We start from the raw sequence: 24,556 nt of genomic DNA, 5'->3' as shown, positions 1-24,556 counted from the left end.
CAGCCCAATATTTCACATGATGTACTCTGCATATAAGTTAAATAAGCAAGGTGCCCTCCTACAGGGGATCTTCCCAACCCAGGGATCGAAACCAGGTCTCCCGCATTGCAGGCAGATTCTTTACCATCTGAACCACAAGGGAAGCCCAGAAAATATATGGATCATCATAAATGAAATACCCATCAACTGCAACATGTAGTAACACATGGAAAGCAAATGAACAATAGTGTGTGTGGACCATAAGATGATGTGGGTCCTTCTCCCTGCCCTGATAATACTCCATATACAGTATGCAATTTGTGACTCTTCTGATATTTTGTCCAAGATTGCTTATATTAAATAGGAAATGTTTGAGTTTTTGTACAAATTACATGGTATAAGAGTTATATCTTGCTCTAGGATTCCAACATATTGTATTGGGTGCTCCTCTGTAGTCAATGCACGCCCCCCACCAACCCACACACACATGCAACGGAGTCAGTAATTGTATAATTCTATCAAACCAATATTTATAAAACTACTAAAGATACATCAGTCCTCTCAAGTATTCACATGATGATTCCTCATGGATTTCCTATACAAATCCATTTCATTCTGACATTCAGAGTTTTAATATTATCTGCCTTTATTTTATCCTCTTCCCTCAGTTCCCATTACTGCTCAACACTGAAGCCCTCCTTCTTTGTCTTGCTTCTCTACCACAAACAATAGAGCCTTTTTCTAAAAGTGTCTTCTTTTCTTCTATATTCCTGCTCAAGTTCTACTTCTTGAAAGCTTCTACAGTAGCGTCTACACTGCTTATGCCTTTTGTAAAACTGTATTGCTCATTGTACCACACAAATAATTCATTCCTTTGAAAAGCTCTCATCTTTCACCTTCCTCTGCCTCTTCCCCAATCCATTTTCCAGTCTTAGTCTTTGTCTTTCATCTTCATAACTTCATAAAACTATTAAATGCTTGCCCATAAGATAAAGTGAAAAATCTTTAATATGTTACTTTACTAAGTATATGGCTAAACTGTGAGTAACAAAATCCAACAAAAGAGTGATTTAATCTAGGAACTAATTTCTTACTAACACAACCCTGGGGAAGGCGGTTTAGAGTTTCATGGCAGTGCTACTTCCATTATCATCAAGGGATCCAATCTTCTACATTGCTGCTTTGCTCTTTGTTAGGTTTTAACATTGGCTCTCATAATCCAAGATGGTTCACTACCCCAAGCACATTCCAAAAAGCAGAATGGAGAAGAGAGAAATGGAAGAACAGCCTCTACCTTGGAGGACAGATTCTATAAGTGATACAACTCATTTTTTCACACCATAATGCCCTAAACTTAATAAAAAGTCACACCTAGCTACAAATAAATTGGAAAATATAATATTTATCTCAAGTGTTTGTTCTGTGCTTAGTCACTCAGTTGTGTCTGACTTTTTGTGACCCCATGGACTGTAGCCCACCAAGCCCCTCTATCCACGGGATTCTCCAGGCAAGAATACTGGAGTGGGTTGCCACGGCCTCCTACCCAGCTAAAAGTTGGTTATCTTGTTTCCAAAAGAGATATGAATAGATGTAAGGATTAGAGGGTTCTCCATCATTAACTCCATGCTTGTCTTGCTAGTATTTTCATTCTTTTTACTCCCTCTGCTTTAGCAATGATAAAAATTCTTTTGGCTCCTCAATCTCCTGTTTTAGCCTGAATCACATTATCGAGAACCAATTTTACGGACCCTTAGCAAGCGCTGCAGAGATAAGCAAACACCTTATTCAAGAAGGAAGGAATGTCTGACTCTCTTGTAGGTACAGCCTTTGCGGCTTCAAATAAAACTAAAAGAGAAGCACTCACTTAACATAAATTATGGGGAAGAAAAGCAAGGTTAATGTATAATTCAGAATCAGGGAACCCCAGTCCTCCTGTATTTGGAGATAGTAACCACTTGATGGATGCAAAAGACTCACACATCTATACAAACCACAACAACAACAACAAAAATTAAGAAACAAAGCTGAAAAGGGGGCTTCGGGATCTTAAGAATATTCTTAAGAGTTGAAGTTTGACCTTATAGTCCAGATAGAACCACCATAGGATTTTACTGTGAGATTATTTCTAAAAACACATTAAATTCCTCATCACACATTTGTAATCACGTCAAACCTTGAGAATGATAAAATTTGCTGTAGGGACATTTCTATTAGTGATTCTATTATAATGTGATAGAATTGGATGGTCCCACTGGATTTACATAACTCTGCATTTGGTTCAAAAATTATAGAATTTCAGAGGAAAAAAAGTCAGTGTAAATCTTCTGTTAATAATAGTGAAAAATCCTTTTGTGAAATTCCTATGCCGCATGAAAATAAAAATAAATAAATAAACTGCTGATAGGGGCATCCTAGTATCCTTTAATGTAATTTTTCAATTGAAGCCATGTAATCTAGCTGAAGAAAAGTTCAAAGTATGAAAAAATCTTTAAAATAACTTAGATAAGTCTTTATGAACATTCTTTTGAAGGAACTATCCTTATCATTCGATTCCATGTCTTAATAAAGCAAAAAATGAGTTGGAAAATCACAGGACTTGATTCTACAAGAACCAGTTAGTGAATCGGAATAATACTGGCAAAAATATGATAATCAAATCAAGATCTATTAATGACACTGCCATGAAACGCATATAAATATAAAAATAAAAGGACAAGAATAACTTTCCGATGAGCTGCTACCAAGTATAGTATACTGTGTCTGCTGACAAAGATAATTACATTTCAAACCAATTTAATGCTGTCTCAGAATTCCAACTCATGTTTCTGGAAGATCTAACAATATATCACTGTCTACTGTGTCAAAGGTGAGGGATAAATCTACCTAACTTTGAGAGTAGGCATCCATTTTTTCCCAGAAATTCTCACGTATCACTGAAGATAAACAGGTAGTTCCTGGTAACTTAATGGGCACCCCAAAATCCATGGTGGAATTTTATCAAATAATCATAAATGTGTCTTCAGGCAAAATAACAAGCAAGCTTCTGTTCTTCTTTTTTTTTTTTTTTTCCTCAAGAGACAAGAACTAGAGTTCTAGTAGGTGCATATTTGATAATCTTTAAATGTTTGTTGAGTGAATGTATGCATACAATTTTATACAACAGTCAATGCACCAGAGAAGCAAAAGGCATGCAAAATAGTATGCTAATATGTTACAGTATCATCATTTATATTAAAAGTATATTTTGCATGAGTGAGTGAGTGAGTGCTCACTTGTGAGTTGTGTCCCGCTCTTTGCGACCTCACCAAGGCTCCTCTGTCCATAGAATTTTCCTGGCAAGAATACTCTAAGTGGATTGCCATCTCCTTCTCCAGGCAATCTTTCCAATCCAGGAACTGAATACCCGTCTCCTGCATCTCCTGCATTGCAGGCAGATTCTTTACCACAGAGCCAAAGGGGAAGCCCTACATTCTCCATATAATTCTGCAATTATGTTGTGAGCAGAGCCAAGTAAGCCCTTACAATAAAACAAATAAAAAGTCAGGCAATAAGACTAAATATAACAAAACTTTCTGAAACATACAGAGATGTCTTATGCATTTCTCCAAGACTTATGTGAATAATATTTTTAAGAATAAAAAATAGGAAGATTTTATATCTTTAGTGGGTGTAAGACAAACGCAACAAGTTTGTGTGCGTAAACAAAAGCCATTTTCATTACTTCCTTTCGGTCAATAACTTGGATTTCCCCATACCACTGAAATGTGGGAGCGTCAGCTCTGTTGATTCTGTTGTCCTTGTTATCCCTTCAGTTTTGCCATTTCTGCTGCTCAGTGCTTTTCTCAGTACCTAGTGTCCTGTCTTCAGAGAGTTGCCACAAAAAGTTGCCAATTTTATAGTTTACGTAACTTTTTTTTCCCTCTCTCCAAGGCTTTAGGAGTATTTTCAGCATGAGAGACATCTCCCTTATTTTCTCTCATCAAACCTTCCAGGACACCTTGCATATTCTCAATGGGATTGGGTCTTATGAAGATAAGCCAAGAAAAAAATGCATTAGGGAAGAAGTTGCTATCACAAAATATTCAAGAATACAGAGACTGAAACAATGCAGAAGTTTATTTATCTTTCATATAACATTCATAGACAGTATATCCTCTACTAATAGGAAAGCTCTACCATCTTCAACCTGTGGGGTCTCTGTTTTGGCATCAAAGTGGTTGCTCAAGCTTTCCTCCTCTCCTTGTCAGTAAAAAGGACAAAGGGATTTAGAAGGCTATGTGTCTATTCCTATTTAGGAACATGACTTGGAATAAGGACTGGCTCTACATTGGTGTGTGAACAGTGTAGACACACAGGCCTCACACTCATAAGGGAGTCACATGTTTGGGGTTCTGCAGCGGTAATATTAAACTCTTTTTTTAAAAAACGCTTAATTTTATCTTAGAATTTGTCTTTTGAAAGAGAAGTTCAACGGTGCAATGGAACTTGCACAGAGGGGTGAGAAGCTTTGGCTCACTACCTCCCTGTGCTGTCCCCTCCTCCTTGGGACAAGGCTTGGCCATGCTCTGTCCTGTATCACTTAGCTCTCTTCGACCCTAACAGATAAAGTTATTCTCAATATTTGCATACAGGTTTCTTGTGTGAATATCAGTTTTCCCTCCTCTATGGAAAATATCCAAACATGGTATTGCTAACTCATATGGTAGGTATATGTTTAACGTCATTAGAAACTGCCAATCTGTTTTCCAGAGCAGATGTATGATTTTGCATTCTCACCAGCAATGTGAGAGAGCCGTAGTTTCTCTCTGTCATCACCACAGTTGATGCTGTCGTTATTTTTTTTAATTTTAGCCACTTCATAGGTGAGTAGTGGTATCCCACTATGGTTTTAATTTGAATTTTTTTTATTGGATAATAATGTAGAAGGTATTTTATGTGCTTATTTTCTGTATTTATATCCTCTTTGGTGACGTGTTTGTTCAAGTCTTTGCCTAATTTTTAATTGGGCTGTTGGTTTTCTTATTATTGAATTCTAGGAATTCTTTATATTTTCCAGATACAAATTATTCATCAGATACATGACTTACAAATATTCTTTCCCACTCTGTATTTTTCCTCCTCTTGACAGTTTGGCAAAGAAAAGTTTTTAATTTAGATAAAGTTCAAGTTTTCAGTTGTTTTTCTTTTATGGGTCATGCTTTTGGAGCCATTTCTAAAATTCTTGGCTTAAACACCAAATAATAGGCAATGTCTTCTATTTCTTTTTGTTAAAGTTAAACTAAGATCATGGCATCCAGTCCCATCAGTTCATGGCAAATAGATGGGGAAACAGTGACAGACTTTATTTTGGGGGGCTCCAAAATCACTGCAGATGGTGACTGCAGCCATGAAATTAAAAGATGCTTGCTCCTTGGAAGAAAAGCTATGACCAACCTAGACAGCAAATTAAAAAGCAGAGACATTACTTTGTCAACAAAGGTCTGTCTAGTCAAAGCTATAGTTTTTCCAGTAGTCATGCATGGATGTGAGAGTTGGACTATAAAGAAAGCTGAGCGCTGAAGAATTGATGTTTTTGAAGTATTTGTTGGAGAAGACTCTGGAGAGTCCCTTGGACTGCAAAGAGATGCAACCAGTCAATCCTAAAGGAAATCAGTCCTGAATATTCACTGGAAGGACTGATGCTGAAGCTGAAACTTCAATATTTTGGCCACCTGATGCGAAGAAGTGACTCATTGGAAAAGATCCTGATGCTGGGAAAGACTGAAGGTGGGAGGAGAAGGGGGGGCGACAGAGGATGAGATGGTTGGATGGCACCAACTCAATGGACATGAGTTTGAGTAAACTCCGGGAGTTGGTGATGGACAGGGAGGCCTGGTGTGCTGCAGTCCATGGGGTCACAAAGAGTCGGACACAACTGAGTTACCGACCTGAACTGGAAGATTCATGTCTTACATTTAAATCTATGATTTATTTTGTATTAATATTTGAATAAAGAAATAGGTTGGCATGTTTACAAAAGCATGGCCAACAATATTTATTAACAAGACCAATATTTATCTGTTTAATTTCTTTATACCTTTGACAATAATCAAATGGCCATATTCATGTAGGTCTATGTGTTTTTCCATTGATTTCTATGTGTCTCTTCACCAATATTACACCATCTTCATTACTGTCTATAATTCCTACTGAGCAATTATTTTTTATTCAAATGAGTTTGTTTAGCAGCATTTTTGTGTGGGTAGTTGGTGTTATCAGAGCCCTTAGAGAGAAGAAAGTTGGATTTGGTTGGGATTCAGGAAACAGCTAGAGAGGGCAATACTTTTTAGTATGTACACAGTGTGCATGCAATCCTAAACTCCAAGAGTAAGACAAGGAGTACATCTAGAAGTGGATGGATACTGAAGAGTGGCATTGCTCATTTAAAAATGACTATCAGTCATTTTTTGTGCAGCCTTGTGAACTTTTGCTCTATTTATGTGCAGCCTGATCGCCATCAAATACTAAAGGACACAGATGCAGCTTTTTCTGTATAACTCCCTCTTAGAACTATTTGATGAAATTTCTGTCTCAGCCTCCCTGAACTACAGTTTCCAGCTTCTTAACTCAGCAAGGCCACCAGACACTGTCTGGGTTTTCTGGCCATGCGAACAGTCTGAAAACTGTCATCAGGCAGAAATCCTGGGTGATATTAAGGCTCACCATCTTTGTTTTCCTTTTCTCAGGGATAACAGCCGTTTACCATCATTTTCCAATGTCATAAAAATAATTGCTTCACATATTGTTCTAGTTTTTGAGTTGTTTACAGTGAAAGGTTAAGGCCAATACTTATTATTCCATCAGAGATGAAACCAGAAATCCATTCTTTTATATTTAACTGTTAAGAATAATGTTGGATTAGGTGTGTGTATGCTTATATGGATAAGAAATATAATATTACAAAGATTTACAAATAGATATATGTGTAAAAATAAATTTTCACCACGATTGGTAGGTTGTGTAAAGGAATGCTAACTTTCTAAAATACACTTTTGTAAAGTGGTTTTATCATTTGCAGTCTTACCACCAATGGATGCAATTACCATTTGCTCCATATCCTGTGTTTGGTATCATCACTTTTTAATTTTTATTTATTTCTCAATTCTATGAGGTATGAATTTAATTTGCATTTTGAAGATTAATGACATTGAGAATTTTTCATGTGTTTATTTTACATGTTTATTTTCTTTGGTAATGTGTCCATTCAAATTGATTACATATATTTTAACTGAGATGATTGTTTCTTATTGAGTGTTGAGAGTTCTTTATATTGATTTATTCTGGATATAAATCAATACCAGATAAAAATATTTGCAAACATTTATTTCAATAAGTATTTTCACATAGTATATGGCTCATCTTTTTATTGTTTCAACAGGTATCTTTCAAAAACTTATATATTTAATTTTGATAAAGTTTAACTCAGCAATTTTTAATCAATCATTTTCTTTATCCAAGAAATCTTTAGGCAAGATTACAAAGACTCTACTGTTTTCTTCTTGAATTTTTATAGTTGTGTATAATATATTTAGTACACGAGCCATTCTGAGCTAATTTTTGGTATGTATCAAGTTTCCTTTCGAGTTTTGTGTCTAATTGCTCTAACACCATTTGGTGAAACCACAATCCTTTCTCCATTGAATTGGCTTTATATCTGTCAAAAATCAATTGATTTAGTTGTGTAGACTTATCTCTGGATTCCATATTCTGTTCCGTTGATCTACATGTCTATTATTTCATTACTACTGCCTGACAAGATTATTATATGAGGTTGGCCAAAGAATTTATTCCTTTTTTTCCCTGTAAGATGGCTCTAGGAGGACCTAGTTGTCTTTACTGCTGCTGCTGTTGCTGCTGCTACTGCTAAGTTGCTTCAGTCATGTCCGACTCTGTGCAACCCCATAGACGGCAGCCTATCAGGCTCCACCGTCCCTGGGATTCTCCAGGCAAGAACACTGGAGCGGGTTGCCATTTCCTTCTCCAATGCATGAAAGTGAAAAGTCAAAGTGAAGTCGCTCAGTTGTGTCCGACTCTTTGAGACCCCATGGACTGCAGCCCCCCAGGCTCCTCCGTCCATGGGATTTTCCAGGCAAGAGTACTGGAGTGGGGTGCCATTGCCTTCTCTGAGTTGTCTTTAACATCATTAGAAATAATTTTGTTACATTTTATTGTGACAGCTTTCATGTAAAAAACCATAAAAATTGGTGAATTTTTGTGTAGTCATTTTAATATATGCAAGCAAAAGGTAAAGAAGAAAAGTAAAGATATACCCAATTAAGTACAGAGTTCCAGAGTTTAGCAAGGAGAGATAAGAAAGCCTCCTGAAGTGAACAATGCAAAGAAATAAAGGAAAACAATAGAATAGGAAAGACTAGAGATCTCTTCAAGCAAGTTAGAGATATCAAGGGAACATTTCATGCAAGGAAGGGCACAATAAAAGACAGAAACAGCAAGGACCGAACAGAAGCAGAAGATATTAAGAAGAGGTGGCAAGAATACATAGAAGAACTATATTAAAAAGGTCATGATGACCTGGATAACCACAATGGTGTGGTCACTGACCTAGAGATGGACATCCTGAAGTGTGAACCCAATAGCTTCATCATAAATCTTACTAGAAACAGAAAGTTCTGTAGCTCAATTTTGTTTTTGCTTTACTATTCTTTTGTCTTTATGAACAAATTTTAGAATCAATTTGGCAATGTCTGCAAAATCCTACTTGGATTTTTTGGGAAATTGCTTTTAATCTATATGTTATTTTGGAGAGAGGTGACATCTAAATAATACTGAGTCTTCTAATCCTTAAACTAAACTTTCTTCTTTTATTTGTGTATTCCTTGATTTACTTCATCTGTGTTTTGTAGTTCCCAGTATAAAGATCTTACACATATTATACTAGGTTTACATATAAGCACATATTTCTTGGTGCAAATACAAGTAGTGGATTTTAATTTAAATTTCAAGTTGCTTAAAACATGCATATGAAAACAGAATTGACTTTTTTATCTTGACCTAGTAACTTGTAACCTTGTTAAATTCACTATTAGTTTAAATAACTTTTTATAGTTATTTTTAAAGTTTTCTATGTAGACAACACATTGTTTGTGGATAAAGACAATTTTATTAGTTCTTTCTAACCTGTAGGCCTTTAACATAATTTAACCCTATTGCACTGATGAGGGACAGGGAGGCCTTATGGGATCACAAAGAGTCGGACACATCTGGGCATCTGAACAACAACCCTATGGCACTGCTGAGAATGTACCATACTATGTTGAATAGGAATGATGAGAGCAACCTCACTGCTTTGGAGTCAATTTTAAGTGGAAAGATTAAGTCTTTTGCAGTTAAACACAATGTTGTCCAAGGTGGCTCTAAAGGTAAAGAACCCATCTGCCAGTGCACGAGACATAAGAGACATGAGTTTGATTCCTAGGTCAAGAAGATACCCTGGAGGCAGGCATGGCAAGTTACTCCAATATTCTTGCTTAGAGATTCCCTTAGACAAAAGAGTCTGACAGGCTACAGTTCATAGGGTCAGAAAGACTCAGACACAACTGAAGTGACTTAGCATGCATGCAGCACAATGCTATTTGTAAGTTTTTGTGTCAGTTAAGTTTAGTCACTCAGTCGTGTCCAACTCTTTGCGACCCCATGAATCACAGCACACCAGGCCTCCCTGTCCATCACCAACTCCCGGAGTTCACTCAGACTCACGTCCATCGACTCAGTGATGCCATCCAGCCATCTCATCCTCTGGCGTCCCCTTCTCGTCTTGCCCCAATCCCTCCCAGCATCAGAGTCTTTTCCAATGAGTCAACTCTTTGCATGAGGTGGCCAAAGTACTGGAGTTTCAGCTTTAGCATCATTCCTTCCAAAGAAATCCCAGGGCTGATCTCCTTCAGAATGGACTGGTTGGATCTCCTTGCAGTCCAAGAGACTCTCAAGAGTCTTCTCCAACACCACACTTCAAAAGCATCAATTCTTCGGTGCTCAGCCTTCTTCACAGTCCAACTCTCACATCCATACATGACCACAGGAAAAACCATAGCCTTGACTAGACGAACCTTTGTTGGCAAAGTAATGTCTCTGCTTTTCAATATGTTATCTAGGTTGGTCATAACTTTCCTTCCAAGGAGTAAGCATCTTTTAATTTCATGGCTGCAGTCACCATCTGAAGTGATTTTGGAATCCAGAAAAATAAAGTCTGACACTGTTTCCACTGTTTCCCCATCTATTTGCCATGAAGTGATGGGACCAGATGCCATGATCTTTGTTTTCTGAATGTTGAGCTTTAAGCCAACTTTTTCACTCTCCACTTTCACTTTCATCAAGAGGCTTTTGAGTTCCTCTTCACTTTCTGCCATAAGGGTGGTGTCACCTGCATATCTGAGGTTATTGATATTTCTCATGGCAATCTTGATTCCAGCTTGTGTTTCTTCCAGTCCAGTATTTATCATGATGTACTCTGCATATAAGTTAAATAAACAGGGTGACAATATACAGCCTTGACGTACTCCTTTTCCTATTAGGAATCAGTCTGTTGTTCCATGTCCATTTCTAACTGTTGCTTCCTGACCTGCATACAAATTTCTCAAGAGGCAGATCAGGTGGTCTGGTAGTCCCATCTCTTTCAGAATTTTCCACAGTTTATTGTGATCCACACAGTCAAAGGCTTTGGCATAGTCAATAAAGCAGAAATAGATGTTTTTCTGGAACTCTCTTGCTTTTTCCATGATCCAGCGGATGTTGGCAATTTGTTCTCTGGTTCATCTGCCTTTTCTAAAACCAGCTTGAACATCAGGAAGTTCACGATTCACATATTGCTAAAGCCTGGCTTGGAGAATTTTGAGCATTACTTTACTAGCATGTGAGATGAGTGCAATTGTGCAGTAGTTGGAGCATTCTTTGGCATTGCCTTTCTTTGGGATTGGAATGAAAACTGACCTTTTCCAGTCCTGTGGCCACTGCTGAGTTTTCCAAATTTGCTGGCATATTGAGTGCAGCACTTTCGCATCATCTTTCAGGATTTGAAATAGCTCAGCTGGAATTCCATCACCTCCACTAGCTTTGTTCGTAGTGCTGCTTTCTAAGGCCCACTTGACTTCACATTCCAGGATGTCTGGCTCTAGGTCAGTGATCACACCATCGTGATTATCTGGGTCATGAAGATCTTTTTTGTACAGTTCTTCTGTGTATTCTTGCCATCTCTTCTTAATATCTTCTGCTTCTGTTAGATCCATACCATTTCTGTCCTTTATCGAGCCAATCTTTGCACGAAATATTCCCTTGGTATCTCTAATATTTTGACGAGATCTCTAGTCTTTCCCATTCTGTTGTTTTCCTCTATTTCTTTGCATTGATCGCTGAAGAAGGCTTTCTTATCTCTTCTTGCTATTCTTTGGAACTCTGCATTCAGATGCTTATATCTTTCCTTTGGTCCTTTGCTTTTCGCTTCTCTTCTTTTCACAGCTATTTATAAGGCCTCCCCAGCAGCCATTTTGCTTTTTTGCATTTCTTTTCCACAGGGATGGTGTTGCTCCCTGTCTCCTGTACAATATCACGAACTTCATTCCATAGTTCATCAGGCACTCTATCTATCAGATCTAGGCCCTTAAATCTATTTCTCACTTCCACTGTGTAGTGGAGCTACATAGTGGAAGTGAGAGTAGTAGCAGGAGCTACCCTGCGTCCGAGGTCAGGGGCGGCACCCGGGAGGAGCAACCCCACGCCCGAGGCCAGGTGCAGTGGCAGGGAGGACCAACCCCACATCCAAGGATAGTGGCTGCACGGGCACAGGAGGGCCTAGAGGAGCTATCCCACGTTGAAGGTCAGGAAGGGAGGCCTGAGGAGATATCCCCCGTCCAAGGTAAGGAGCAGCGGCTGCGCTTTGCTGGAGTAGCCATGAAGAGATACGCCACGCCCAAGGTAAGAGAAACCTAAGTAAGACCGTAGGTGTTGTAAGAGGGCATCAGAGGGCAGACACACTGAAACCATACTCACAAAAAACTAGTCAATCTAATCACACTAGGACCACAGCCTTGTCTAACTCAATGAAACTAAGCCATGCCTGTTGGGCAACCCAAGAAGGGCAGGTCATGGTGGAGAGATCTGACAGAATGCGGTCCACTGGAGAAGGGAATGGCAAACCACTTCAGTATTCTTGCCTTAAGAACCCCATGAACAGTATGAAAGGGCAAAATGATAGGATACTGAAAGAGGAACTCCCCAGGTCAGTAGGTGCCCAATATGCTACTGGAGATCAGTGGAGAAATAACTCCAGAAAGAATGAAGGGATGGAGCCAAAGCAAAAACAATACCCAGCTGTGGATGTGACTGGTGATAGAAGCAAGGTCCGAAGCTGTAAAGAGCAATATTGCATAGGAACCTGGAATGTCAGGTCCATGAATCAAGGCAAATTGGAAGTGATCAAACAAGAGATGGCAAGAACGAATGTCGACATTCTAGGAATCAGTGAACTGAAATGGACTGGAATGGGTGAATTTAACTCAGATGACCATTATATCTACTACTGCGGGCAGGAATCCCTCAGAAGAAATGGAGTAGCCATCATGGTCAACAAAAGAGTCCGAAATGCAGTGCTTGGATGCAATCTCAAAAACGACAGAATGATCTCTGTTCATTTCCAAGGCAAACCATTCAATATCACAGTAATCCAAGTCTATGCCCCAACCAGTAATGCTGAAGAAGCTGAAGTTGAACAGTTCTATGAAGACCTACAAGACCTTTTAGAAATAACACCCCAAAAAGATGTCCTTTTCATTATAGGGGACTGGAATGCAAAAGTAGGAAGTCAAGAAACTCCTGGAGTAACAGGCAAATTTGGCCTTGGAATACGGAATGAAGCAGGGCAAAGACTAACAGAGTTTTGCCAAGAAAATGCACTGATCATAGCAAATACCCTCTTCCATCAACACAAGAGAAGACTCTACACATGGACATCACCAGATGGTCAACACCGAAAGCAGATTGATTATATTCTTTGCAGCCAAAGATGGAGAAGCTCTATACAGTCAGCAAAAACAAGACCAGGAGCTGACTGTGGCTCAGATCATGAACTCCTTATTGCCAAATTCAGACTTAAATTGAATAAAGTAGGGAAAACCACTAGACCATACAGGTATGACCTAAATCAAATCCCTTAGGATTATACAGTGGAAGTTTTTGTGTAGACGTCCCTTATTAGGATAAGTATGTCTACTTCTACTCCTGGTTTGCTAAGAGTTTTAACCATGGATGGATATTGAATTTGGTGAAATGCTTTCTTTACATCTATTAAGAATAGGAATATGTTGGTAAATGTTTACTTACTAAAATTCTGGTGAAAAGTATAAACAGTGCTCCTATGAACATTCACATTCAAGTATCTATTTACATATCTGTCTTCAATTCACTCCAGTTTGCCTTTAATGAGTGTTAGTATAAGATCACTTTTTATACTTTTATATTTAACCTATTTGTGTTTTTGTATGTTTTTAGGCAGCATACAGTTGGATCTTGCTTTTTTTTCACCCATTCTATTTTTTTTTAATTTTGACTGAGAGGCTTATACAATTTGTATTTAAGGTATTATTGATAATTTTTAGTTTAAATCTACCAAATAGCTCATTATATTCCATGATATCATCTTTTCCTTACATTCTTTTTCCCTCATGCCCTGCCTCCTTTGAGATTAACTATATTTATATTTATGATTCAATTTTGTTGGCTTATTAGCTATATCTCTAATTTGGGATTTTCATTACCATTGTTGAAATACACCTTTAATTATCAAATCTACCCTCAAGTAGAGCATAAAAAACTTAAAAAAATATATACCTCAATCATCACCTCCTTAACCTTTGCGTTATTGTCATATATTTGTTTCTATCTAGCAATACATTATAAATCATTACAAATACATTATAAATAATATATTGTTACTCGTTTTGCTTTAAGCTGTTAATTATCTTTACAGTGATTTTTCAGAACAAGAAATCACTCTTTAAGCATGCAAGGAATATTTTCCAGGATAGACCACATACTAGGTCACAAAACAAGCCACATCAAATCTAGGAAGGTAGAAACAATATCAGGCTTCCTGGTGGCTCAGATGGTAAAGAATCCTCCTGTGATGCAGGAGACCTGAGTTTGATCCCTGGGTTGGGAAGATCCCCTGGAGGAGGGCATGGCAACTCACTCTACTATTCTTGCCTGGAGAATCCCCATGGACATAGTACCCAGCAGGCTACATTCCATGGGGTTGCAAACAGTTAGAAACAACTAAGTAACTAAGCATAGCACAGCACAGCATCCTTCTCAACTATTCAAAAAAATTGCAGAAGATTGAACACTCCCAAATTCATTCTCTAAGGCTAACATATCCTTATACCAAAACCAGACAAAGACACTACAAAAAAAAGAAGAAAATCACAAGCCAATGTCACTGATGAATATAGATGCAAAAAGCCTCAATAAAATATTAGCAAACCAAATCCAACTATACATAAAAATGATCATACACCATGATGAAATTGGATTTATTCTATAGTCACAAGGATGGCTTACCACACTCAGCTCAATGTGCTATACCATAACAATAAAAAGAAGACAAAAATAACATGATGCTCTCAACAGAAATAGGAAAAGAATTTGACAAAATTCAACATCCATTTATGATAAAAACTATCATCAAAGTGGACATAGAGAAACAGGAAAGTGAAAGTCGCTCAGTTGTGTCTGACTCTTTTTGACTCAGTGGACTACAGACAGTTCATGGCATTCTCCAGGCCAGAATAGTGGAGTGGGTAGCTGTCCCCTTCTCCAGGGGATCTTCCCAACCCAGGGATAAAACCCAGATCTCCTGCATGGCAGGCAGATTCTTTACCAGCTGAGTCACCAGGGAAGCCTGATATTATTTCTACCTTCCCAAATTTGTTGTGACTTGTTTTGTGACCTAATACATGGTCTATCCTGGAAAATATTCCATGCATGCTTTAAGAGTGACTTCTTATTCTGAAAAATCACTTTAGAAGATAATTAACAGCTTAAAACAAAAACAATAACAATGGATTATCTGATTTATAATGTATTGCTGCTTCTGCTAAGTTGCTTCAGTCATGTCCGACTCTGTGCGACCCCATAGATGGCACACCACCAGGCTCCACCATCCCTGGGATTCTCCAGGCAAGAACACTGGAGTGGGTTGCCATTTCCTTTTCCAATGCATGAAAATGAAAAGTGAAAGTGAAGTCGCTCAGTCGTGTCCGACTCTTAACCACCCCGTGGACTGCAGCCCACCAAGCTCCTCCATCCATGGGATTTTCCAGGCAAGAGTACTGGAGTGGGGTGCCATTGCCTTCTCTGAATGTATTGCTAGATAGAAACAAATAAATGACAATAATAAACACAAAGTCTAAGGAGGTGATGATTGAGGTATACTTTTTTAAGGTCTTTATAGAGAAACATCTTTCAACATAATAAAGGCCATTTACTACAAATCCACAGTCAACATGATATTCTATGGTGAATAGCTATAATCCTTTCTGCTAAATTCAGGAACAAGGAAAGGAGGCCCATTCTCACAGCTTCTAGTTAACATATTTTTAGAAGGCATAGTCTCAGCAATCATACAAGTAAAAGAAGTAAAATATATCCAAATAGGAAACCAAGAGGTAAAACTGCTACTATTTACATATGACATAATACACTCTATATAGAGAACACTAAAGTCTCCATCCAAAAACTATTAGAAATAATAAATGAACTCAGCAAGATTTCAAGATACAAGATTAATATACAGAAATCTGTGGCATTTTTATATACTAATGAACAATCAGAAAGGGAAGTAGGAAAAAATCCCATTTAAAATCACATCAAAAAGAATAAAAATACCTAGATTTGAATTTAACCAAGGTGAAAGATAGTCTAAAAACTTCAAAACAATGATAAAGAAAATTAAAGATGATTCAAATAAATAGATATTCCCTTCTCTTTAATTTGAAGAATTAGTATAATTAAAATATCCATATACTCAGATCAATCTACAGATGTAATGCAAATTCCTATCAAAATACTTAGGACAGAGTATTTCATAGAACTAGAATAATCCTAAAATTTACATGGAACCACAAAAGACCCTGGAATGTAAAAGCAATTCTGAGAAAAAAGAACAAAGCTGGAATTATAACTCTCCCTGACATCAGACCATACTAAAAAGCCACAGTAATCAAAACAGTGTGACATTGGCACAAAAACAGACACACCGATCAATGGAACAGATAAGAGAACACAGAAATAAATCCATGTACCTATATTCAATCTATGACAAAGGAGTCAAGAATATACAATGGAGAAAAGACAGTGTCTTCAACAAGTGATGCTGGGAAAAGTGGACAACCACATGTAAAACAATGAAATTAGAACATTCCCTCACATTGCATACAAAAATAAACTCAAATGGTTTAGAGGCCTAAGTGTAAGACATGAACGCTTAAACCATCTAGAAGACAACATAAGCAGAACTCTCTTTGACATAAATTGTAATGATATTTTCTTGGGTCAGTTCCCCAAAGGACTTACTTCTTTTGAAAAAAAAAGGAAAAATCAATAAATGAGACCTAATCGAACTTAAAAGCATTTGTACAGCAAAGGAAACCACAACCAAAATGAAAAGAGAACCTACTAAATGGAAGAAAATATTTGCAAATGATATAACTGATAAAGGGCTAATATTCCCAGGTGGTGCTAGTGGTAAAGAATCTGCCTGTTAATGTAGGAGATACAAGAGACACAGGTTCGATCCCTGGTCAGGAAGATCCCCTGGAGAAGGAAATGGCAGCTCACTCCAATATTGTCGCCTGGAAAATTCCATGGACAGAAGCACCTGGTGGATTGCACTACATGGGGTCACAAAGAGTTGGACATTTCTGAGCATACATACACACATACTCATTCAACTTGAATATTAAAAGAAAAACAAGCAATACCATCCAAAAAATGTGCAGAAGACTTAAATAGACATTTTTCAACAAAGACATACAGATGGCCAATAGGCACACAAAAGGATGTTCAATGTCTCTAACTATTAGAGAAATGAAAAACAAAAGTACCATGACATGTTACCTCATACCAGTCAGAACGGCCATCATGAAAATGTCTACAAATAACAAATGTTGAAGAGTACATGGAGAAAAGGAAACTCTTGTACACTGTTGATGGAAATGTGAATTGGTGCAGCCACTATCCAAAACAGTATGGTAGTTTCATTAAAAATAATAACTAGAACTACCACAGGGAAAAAAATTGTGAAAGTGACATTGAGATGTTTCCTGTTGTTGTTGAGTCACTAAGTCATGTCCAACTCTTTGAAACGCCATGGACTGTAGTCCTTCAGGCTCCTGTGTCCATTGAATTCTCCAGGCAAGAATACTGAAATGGGTAGTCATTCACTTCTCCAGGGGATCTTCCTGATCCAGGGATCATAATTCCACTCCTGGATATATACTTAGAAAAAACAAAATCACTAATTTGAAATGATATATGCATCCCAATGTTCATACCAGCACTATTTACAATAGCCAAGCAACCCAAAAGTCCATCCACAGATGAATGGATAAAGAAGAGGTGGTATGTGTGTGTGTGTGTGTGTACAAATTGCATATCTATCTAATGGCATATTACTCAGTCATGAAAAAGAATGAAATCCTGCCATTTGCAGCAATGTGGATGGACCTAAAGAACACTGTGCTTAGTGAAATTGGTCAGAGAAAAACAAATATTATAAATATTATATATATGATATCACATATGTATGGAATCTGGAATATAATATAAATGAATGTATATGCAAAATAGAAACAGACTCATAGGTATTGAAAGAAAACTTGTCATTACCACAGGGGAGAGGGAAGTGCAGAGGGACAAATTATGGGTACAGGATTAACAGATATAAGCTGCTATATATAAAATTGATAAGTAAGTTTTACTATATAACATAGGGAACTATACCCATTACCTTGTAAAAATCTATAATGGAATGTTATTGGCAAAAATTCTGAATCACCATGCTGTACCCAGGAAACTAACACAATATTGTAAAGCAACTATATCTCAATTTAAAAGAGAAAAAATAAGAAGTCATTTAGTTTATATTTACCTATATAGTGACTTTTCCTAAAACTCTTCTACTTTGTATAGATTCAGAATTCCATTTGGTATCATTTTCTTTCCTCCAGATGGGCATGTTTTTTTACATTTCTTCATTCAAAACTGAAGTCAAAATAAGAATATTTAAGGTAAATGCAAACTCTAAATATTCATTATTACATGCTGCTAGCCAATAAAAACATAATGCAAGGTACATGCATCATCCTTAATTTTGTAATACCTGCATTAAAAATATAAAAAGAAAGAAATAACATTAATTTTAATAATATATTTTGGCCCAATATAACCAAAATATAATTTTAAAAAGATGAACAAAATATTTTATATTTTTATACAATCTTAAATCTTCAATATTTGATAACTATTTTATAATTATAGCCTATCTTAATTTAGCCTCATTGCATATCAAGTTCTCAAAAGCTACATATGACTGGTGGTTACTGTTTTGGGTATCACAAGTCTAAACTATTATGACTGACTTAATCAAGTGTACTTTCCTAAGGTTGGGAATAGTAACTCTAGGCAAAGGAGAAATATTCAATGGGTATTTTGTAGGCAATTAACAGTATGTCTTGCACCAACCTTGTTCCACTAACTATGACTTCTCGTTTCTCTTAACAATTATACCTTCTAGAACGTATGATGATTTTGGATTTATTTACCAAAGATTTTGGTTAGTTAGGACTATGACTATGAGAGGTTATGAAATCTGCTGGTTATGATTTAAATGATGGCAGCTTGCCACACCTTTCCTTAGTTCTAAATTACAGAAAAGAAACTGAACAAATTATCCATGTACTGCATGTACCTAGTATTTGGCACAGACCTCTCAGCAATATGTGAAAACTAAATCTGCCTGACTTAACACAGATCTTTTGCTCATGACCTAGTTCACGATGAGCTCCAACTCTCTGAGAAAAAAAAAAAAATTTCTCCAAGGTCTTCCAAGCAACTAAGTATAAATAGTCAAATTCCTCTAGTTCTTTGGTTACCCTTTTCACATGAAATGAGCTTAATGATATGGTGGAAGGGAAAGATTTGCCTGGCTGATTGACCTCTTGTAAGCCTGAAATAATATTTCCAGTCTGGAGCCTGATTCCTTGGAAATAAAGGAATGGCATTTAAAGCAACGTGCCCAGTAATATAGCAGACTCTCCAATAGCTGGCCAGAAGTTGCTGTGTAACACAGGGAGCCTAGTCTGGCACTCTGTGGTGACCAAGATGGGTAGAATCGGGAGAGGGGAGGCTCACAAAGGAGGGGGAATATGTATAAGTATGGCTGACTCGTGTTGCTGTATGGCAGAAACCCACACAATACTGCAAAAATTTAAAAAGAAAAAACATTAAAATTTTTTTCCTTTACAGCCAACCCATTAAGCTTTATATTAATATATCAAAATATTAAAACAATGCTGTTTAACAAGATAGCCCATGTAAATATATTTTCCTAGCATTAAGTAGATATTTTATTTTCTGATAAAATACAGGTGCAGATGAAATGGCACATAGAAGAATGTTCTTCAATGTTTTTCCTTTTCTAATTTCATTTTAGAAGAAATATTCTATATCTCTTTCTAAACATCACAGGGAACTCAACGCAGGGCTTTCTAAAGACCTAGAGGGATAGGATGAGGTGAGGGTGGCGGAGGGAGGCTCTCTGCCTTTCACTATCCCCTCAAGTTTGCTCAAACTCATGTCCATGGTGTCCATGATCCCATCCAGCCATCTCATCCTCTGTCGCCCCCTTCTGCTTTCAGTCTTTCCCAGCATCAGAGTCTTTTCCAGTGAATTGGCTCTTCACATCAGGTGGCCAAGTACTGGAGCTTTAGCTTCAGCATCAGTCCTTCCAATGTGTATTCAGAGCTGATTTCCTTAAGGATTGATCTCCTTGGTGTCCAAGGGACTCTTAAGAGTCTTCTTTAGAACCACAATTCAAAAGCATCAATTCTTCAGCCCTCAGCCTTCTTGTATGGTCCAAGTCTCACATACATACATGATTACTGGAAAAACCATAGGCTTGACAAGACAGACCTTTGTTAGAAAGTGATGTCTCTGCTTTTTAATACACTCTCTAGGTTTGTCATGGCTTTTCTTCCAAGGAACAAGCGTCTTTTAATTTCATGGCTGATGTTACTGTCCGCAGTGCTTTTGAAGCCCAAGAAAATAAAATCTGCCATTGTTTCCATTTTTCCCCCCATCTGTTTGCCATGAAGTGATGGGACTGGATGCTGGAATCTTAGTTTCTTGAATATTGAGCTTTAAGTCAATTTTTTCAGCCAGCTTATTACCCATATATATGAAATATATAAAAACAAGCTTTTTGTGGAGGTAGTACATTATCAGTATTTTGATTCAAATGAAATACTGGAAAAAAATTCAAAATTCTTTTTCTTGGAAAAGCAATTAAAAATCGTATTAAATTACATAAAAGTTAACCATCTAGGATCTCATACTTTTACTTAAATAAATGTAAAAAGTAAAAATCTAGTTTATAAATTAATCATTAATTTAAATAATTACTTTAGAATCTTTTGTCAACATATGTATGCTCAGAAATCATCTGAAACTAAGACTATTTTCTCATCACTGGGATATATTTAATAATATGTAATCTTTTAAAATGGAGAAATATAAAATAATATTCACATGAAAAATATTTTTATCCATTTCTAAATATTGCATTGTTATTTCTTAACAATAAGTTAATTAAAATATTGATAACTAAACCTATCTTAGATTACATTACAATGTAATGCCTAAAAGTTATATTTTTCAAAAACTATATTTGAGGAAAATACTCCACAGGAGAGGTGGAGCAGTAAAAGCTTGAAATTTCATATATTGGCTACTGTAAAAGGCATAGAGGAAAAAAAGTGGTGAAACTATGTCACAAATCTTTGATCTAGGGTTCTTCAGCCTTGGCACTCTCAACACATGGACTGGGTGCCTGTTGTAGGGGCTGCCCGTGCACTGCAGTGGATTTAGCAGTATTCCTGGACTCCACCCACTAGCTGACACTTGTTCAGTCACCGAGTCATGTTCGACTCTTTACCACCCCATGGACTGCAGCACAGTAGGCTCCTCTGTTCTCCACTATCTCCCAGAATTTGCTCAAATTTATGTTTATTAAGTCGGTGATGCTAACTAACCATCTCATCCTCTAACATTGCCTTCTTTTTGCCTTAAATCTTTCCAAGCATCAGGGTCTTTTCCATCGAATCAGCTCTTGCGGCCAAAGTGTTAGAGCTTCAGCTTCAGCATCAGTCCTTCCAATGAATATTCAGAGTTAATTGCCTTTAGGATTAATTGGTTTGATCTCCTTGCAGCTCAAGGGACTCTCAGGAGTCTTCTTTAGAACCACAATTTGAAAGCATAAATTCTTCAGCACTCAGTCTTCTTTAGGGTCCAACTCTCACATCCGTATATGACTACCGGAAAAACCATAGCTTTCATTATATGAACTTTAGTTGGCAAAGTGATGTCTCTGCTTTTTAATAGCTGTCTACGTTTATCATAGTTTTCCTTCCAAGGAGCAAGCGTCTTTTAATTTCATGGCTGCAGTTACATCTGCGGTGATTTTGGAGCCCAAGAAAATAAAAGCTGTCACTGTTTCCAATTTTCCCCTTTCTATTTGCCATGAAGTGATTGAATGTTGAGTTTTAAGCCAGCTTTTTCACTCTCATCAAGAGTTTCTTTAGTTCCTCTTCACTTTCTGCCATTAGAGTGGTATCTTCATATCTGAGGTTGTTGATATTTCACTCAGCAGACTTGATTCCAGCTTGTGCTTCATCCAGCTGGGCATTTCACATGGCATATGAAATGCCATTATTTTCTACTCTGCATAGAAAATAAATAAGCAGGGTGACAATATAGAGCCTTGTTGTGCTCCTTTATGAATTTTGAACCAATCCATTGTCCCATGTCCATTTCTCACTTCTGCTTCTTGATCTGCATATTATAGGTTCTCAGAAAACACATAAGGTGGACTGGTATTCCCACTTCTTTAAGAATTTTCCACAGTTTGTTATGATCCACACAGTCAAAGGCTTTAACATAGTCAATAAAGCAGAAGTAGATCTGTTTCTGGAACTCCTTTCTTTCTCTATGATACAATGAACATTGACAATTTGGTTCCTCTGGTTCCTCTGCCTTTTCTAAATCTAGCTTGTACACCTGGAAGATTTTGGTTCACAGAACTGCTGAAGCCTAGCTGGAAGGATTTTGAGCATAATCTTACTAGTATGTGAAATGAGTGCACTTTCCGGTAGTTTGAACATTCTTTGGTATCACCCTTCTTTTGACTTTTCCTGTCCTGTGGCCCCTGCTGAGTTTTCCAAATTTGCTAACATATTGCATGCAGCACTTTAGCAGCATTGTCATTTAGGATTTAAATAATTTAAATAATTTAAATAATTTAAATAATTTAAATAAATTTAGGATTTAAAATAGCTCCATTGGAATTACATCACCTCCACTAGCTTTGTTCATAGTAATACTTCCTAAGGCCCATTTGACTTCACAGTCCAAGATGTCTGGGTCTAGGTGAGTGAGCACACCATCATGGTTATCTGGGTCACGTCTTTCTCATTCTACTGTTTTCCTCTATTTCTTTGCATTGTTAATTTAAGCAGATCTTCTTATCTCTCCTTGCTATTCTCTGGAATTCTGCATTCAGTTGGGTATATTTTTCCCTTTTTCCCTTGCCTTTCACTTCTCTTTTCTCAGCTACTGTAAAGCTCCCTCAGACAACCACTTTTCCTTCTTGCATTTCATTTTCTTCAGGATGGTTTTGGTCACCACCTCCCATACAAGGTTATAAACCTCAAGTCTATAGTTCTTCAGGCACTCTGTCTGCCAGGTCTAATCCCTTGAATCTATTTGCCACCTCCACTGTATAATCATAAGGGATTTGATTTAGGTCATACCTGAATTATCTAGGGGTGCCCCTACTTTCTTCAATTTTAGTCTGAATTTTGCAATAAGGAGTTCATGATCTGAGTCACAGTCAGTTCCAAGTTTTATTTTTGCTGACTGTGTAGAGCTTTTCCATCTCTGGATGCAAAAAACAAAAACAAAAACAAAAAAAAAAAAACATAATCAGTCTGACTTTGGTATTGACTATCTGGTGATGTCCATGTATAGGGTAGTCTCTTGGGTTGTTGGAACAGGGCTTTTGCTATGACCAGTGAACCTTCATAGCTAACAATCTTGTCATGGCATGACATAGAAGCTTGCATAACTCAATGAAGCTATGAGCCATGCCATGCAGGGCCAGCCAAGATGGATGGGTCATAGTGAAGAATTCTGACAAAACAGGGTCCACTGGTGGAGGAAATGGCAATCCACTGCACTATTCTTGCCAGTAGAACCTCATGAAAAGTATGGAAAGGCAAAAAGATATGACACTGGAAGATGACCCCCCCATATCTGAAAGTGTCCAATATGCTACTGAGGAAGTGCTGAGGGCAATGGCTAATAGCTACAGAAAGAAAGAAGCACCTGGGCCAAAGGGAAAAGGGTGCTCAGTTGGGGATGTGTCTGGTGGAGAAAGTAAAGCCCAATGCTGTAAAGAACAATATTACATAGGAACCTCTGGAATGTTAGGTCCATGAATCAAGGAAAATTGGATGTGGTCAAGCAGAAGACAGCAAGAGTGAACATCGACAACTTAGGGATCAATGAACTAGAATGAATGGAATGGGCGAATTTAACTCAGATGACCATTATATGTACAACTGTGAGCAAGAATCCCTTAGAAGAATTGGAGTAACTCTCAGTCAAAAAAAGAGTCTGAAATGCAATACTTGGGTGCAACCTCAAAAATGACAGAATGATCTCAGTTTATTTCCAAGGCAAACCATTCAATATCATAGTAATCCAAGCCTATGCCCCAGCTACTGATGCTGAAGAAGCTGAAGTTGAATAGTTCTCTAAGACCTACAAGACCTTCCAGAACTAAACAAAACAAAACAAAAAAAAAGATGTTCTTTTTATTATAGGGGACTGGAATGCAAAAGTAGGAAGCCAAGAGACATCTATTATAACAGGCAAGTTTGGCCTTGGATACAAAATTAAGCAGGGTAAAAGCTAACAGTTTTCTCAAGAGAAAGTTAGTTAAGTCACTCAGTCATGTCCAACTCTTTGCAACCCCGTGGACTGTAGCACACCAGGCTCCTCCACCCATGGGATTCTCCAGGCAAGAATACTGGAGTGGGTTGCCATTTCCTTCTCCAGAAGATCTTCCTGACCCAGGGATCAAACCCAGGTCTCCCGTATTGCAGGCAGACGCTTTAACCTCTGAGCCACCACGCTGGTTATAGCAAACACCCTTTTCCAACAATCCAATAGATGACTCTACATGTGGACATCA

The 24,556-nt window shown here is 37.5% G+C and overlaps 1 long non-coding RNA gene across 1 annotated transcript in view; it reads right to left on the bottom strand.

Moving 5' to 3' along the window:
- LOC129642286 (uncharacterized) overlaps positions 1–24,556 on the bottom strand; it is a 105,489-nt gene that overhangs the window by 31,199 nt on the left and 49,734 nt on the right. The window contains exon 3 of the long non-coding RNA XR_008709594.1: positions 18,176–18,288. This is a non-coding gene — a long non-coding RNA (uncharacterized LOC129642286). The remainder of the gene's footprint in view (positions 1–18,175; positions 18,289–24,556) is intronic.

This window comes from Bubalus kerabau, chromosome 1, assembly GCF_029407905.1.
Source record: "Bubalus kerabau isolate K-KA32 ecotype Philippines breed swamp buffalo chromosome 1, PCC_UOA_SB_1v2, whole genome shotgun sequence".
Taxonomy (NCBI): domain Eukaryota; kingdom Metazoa; phylum Chordata; class Mammalia; order Artiodactyla; family Bovidae; genus Bubalus; species Bubalus kerabau.
The sequence above is the reverse complement of the archived record's forward strand: the minus strand, read 5'-3'. Positions and strand labels throughout refer to the sequence as shown.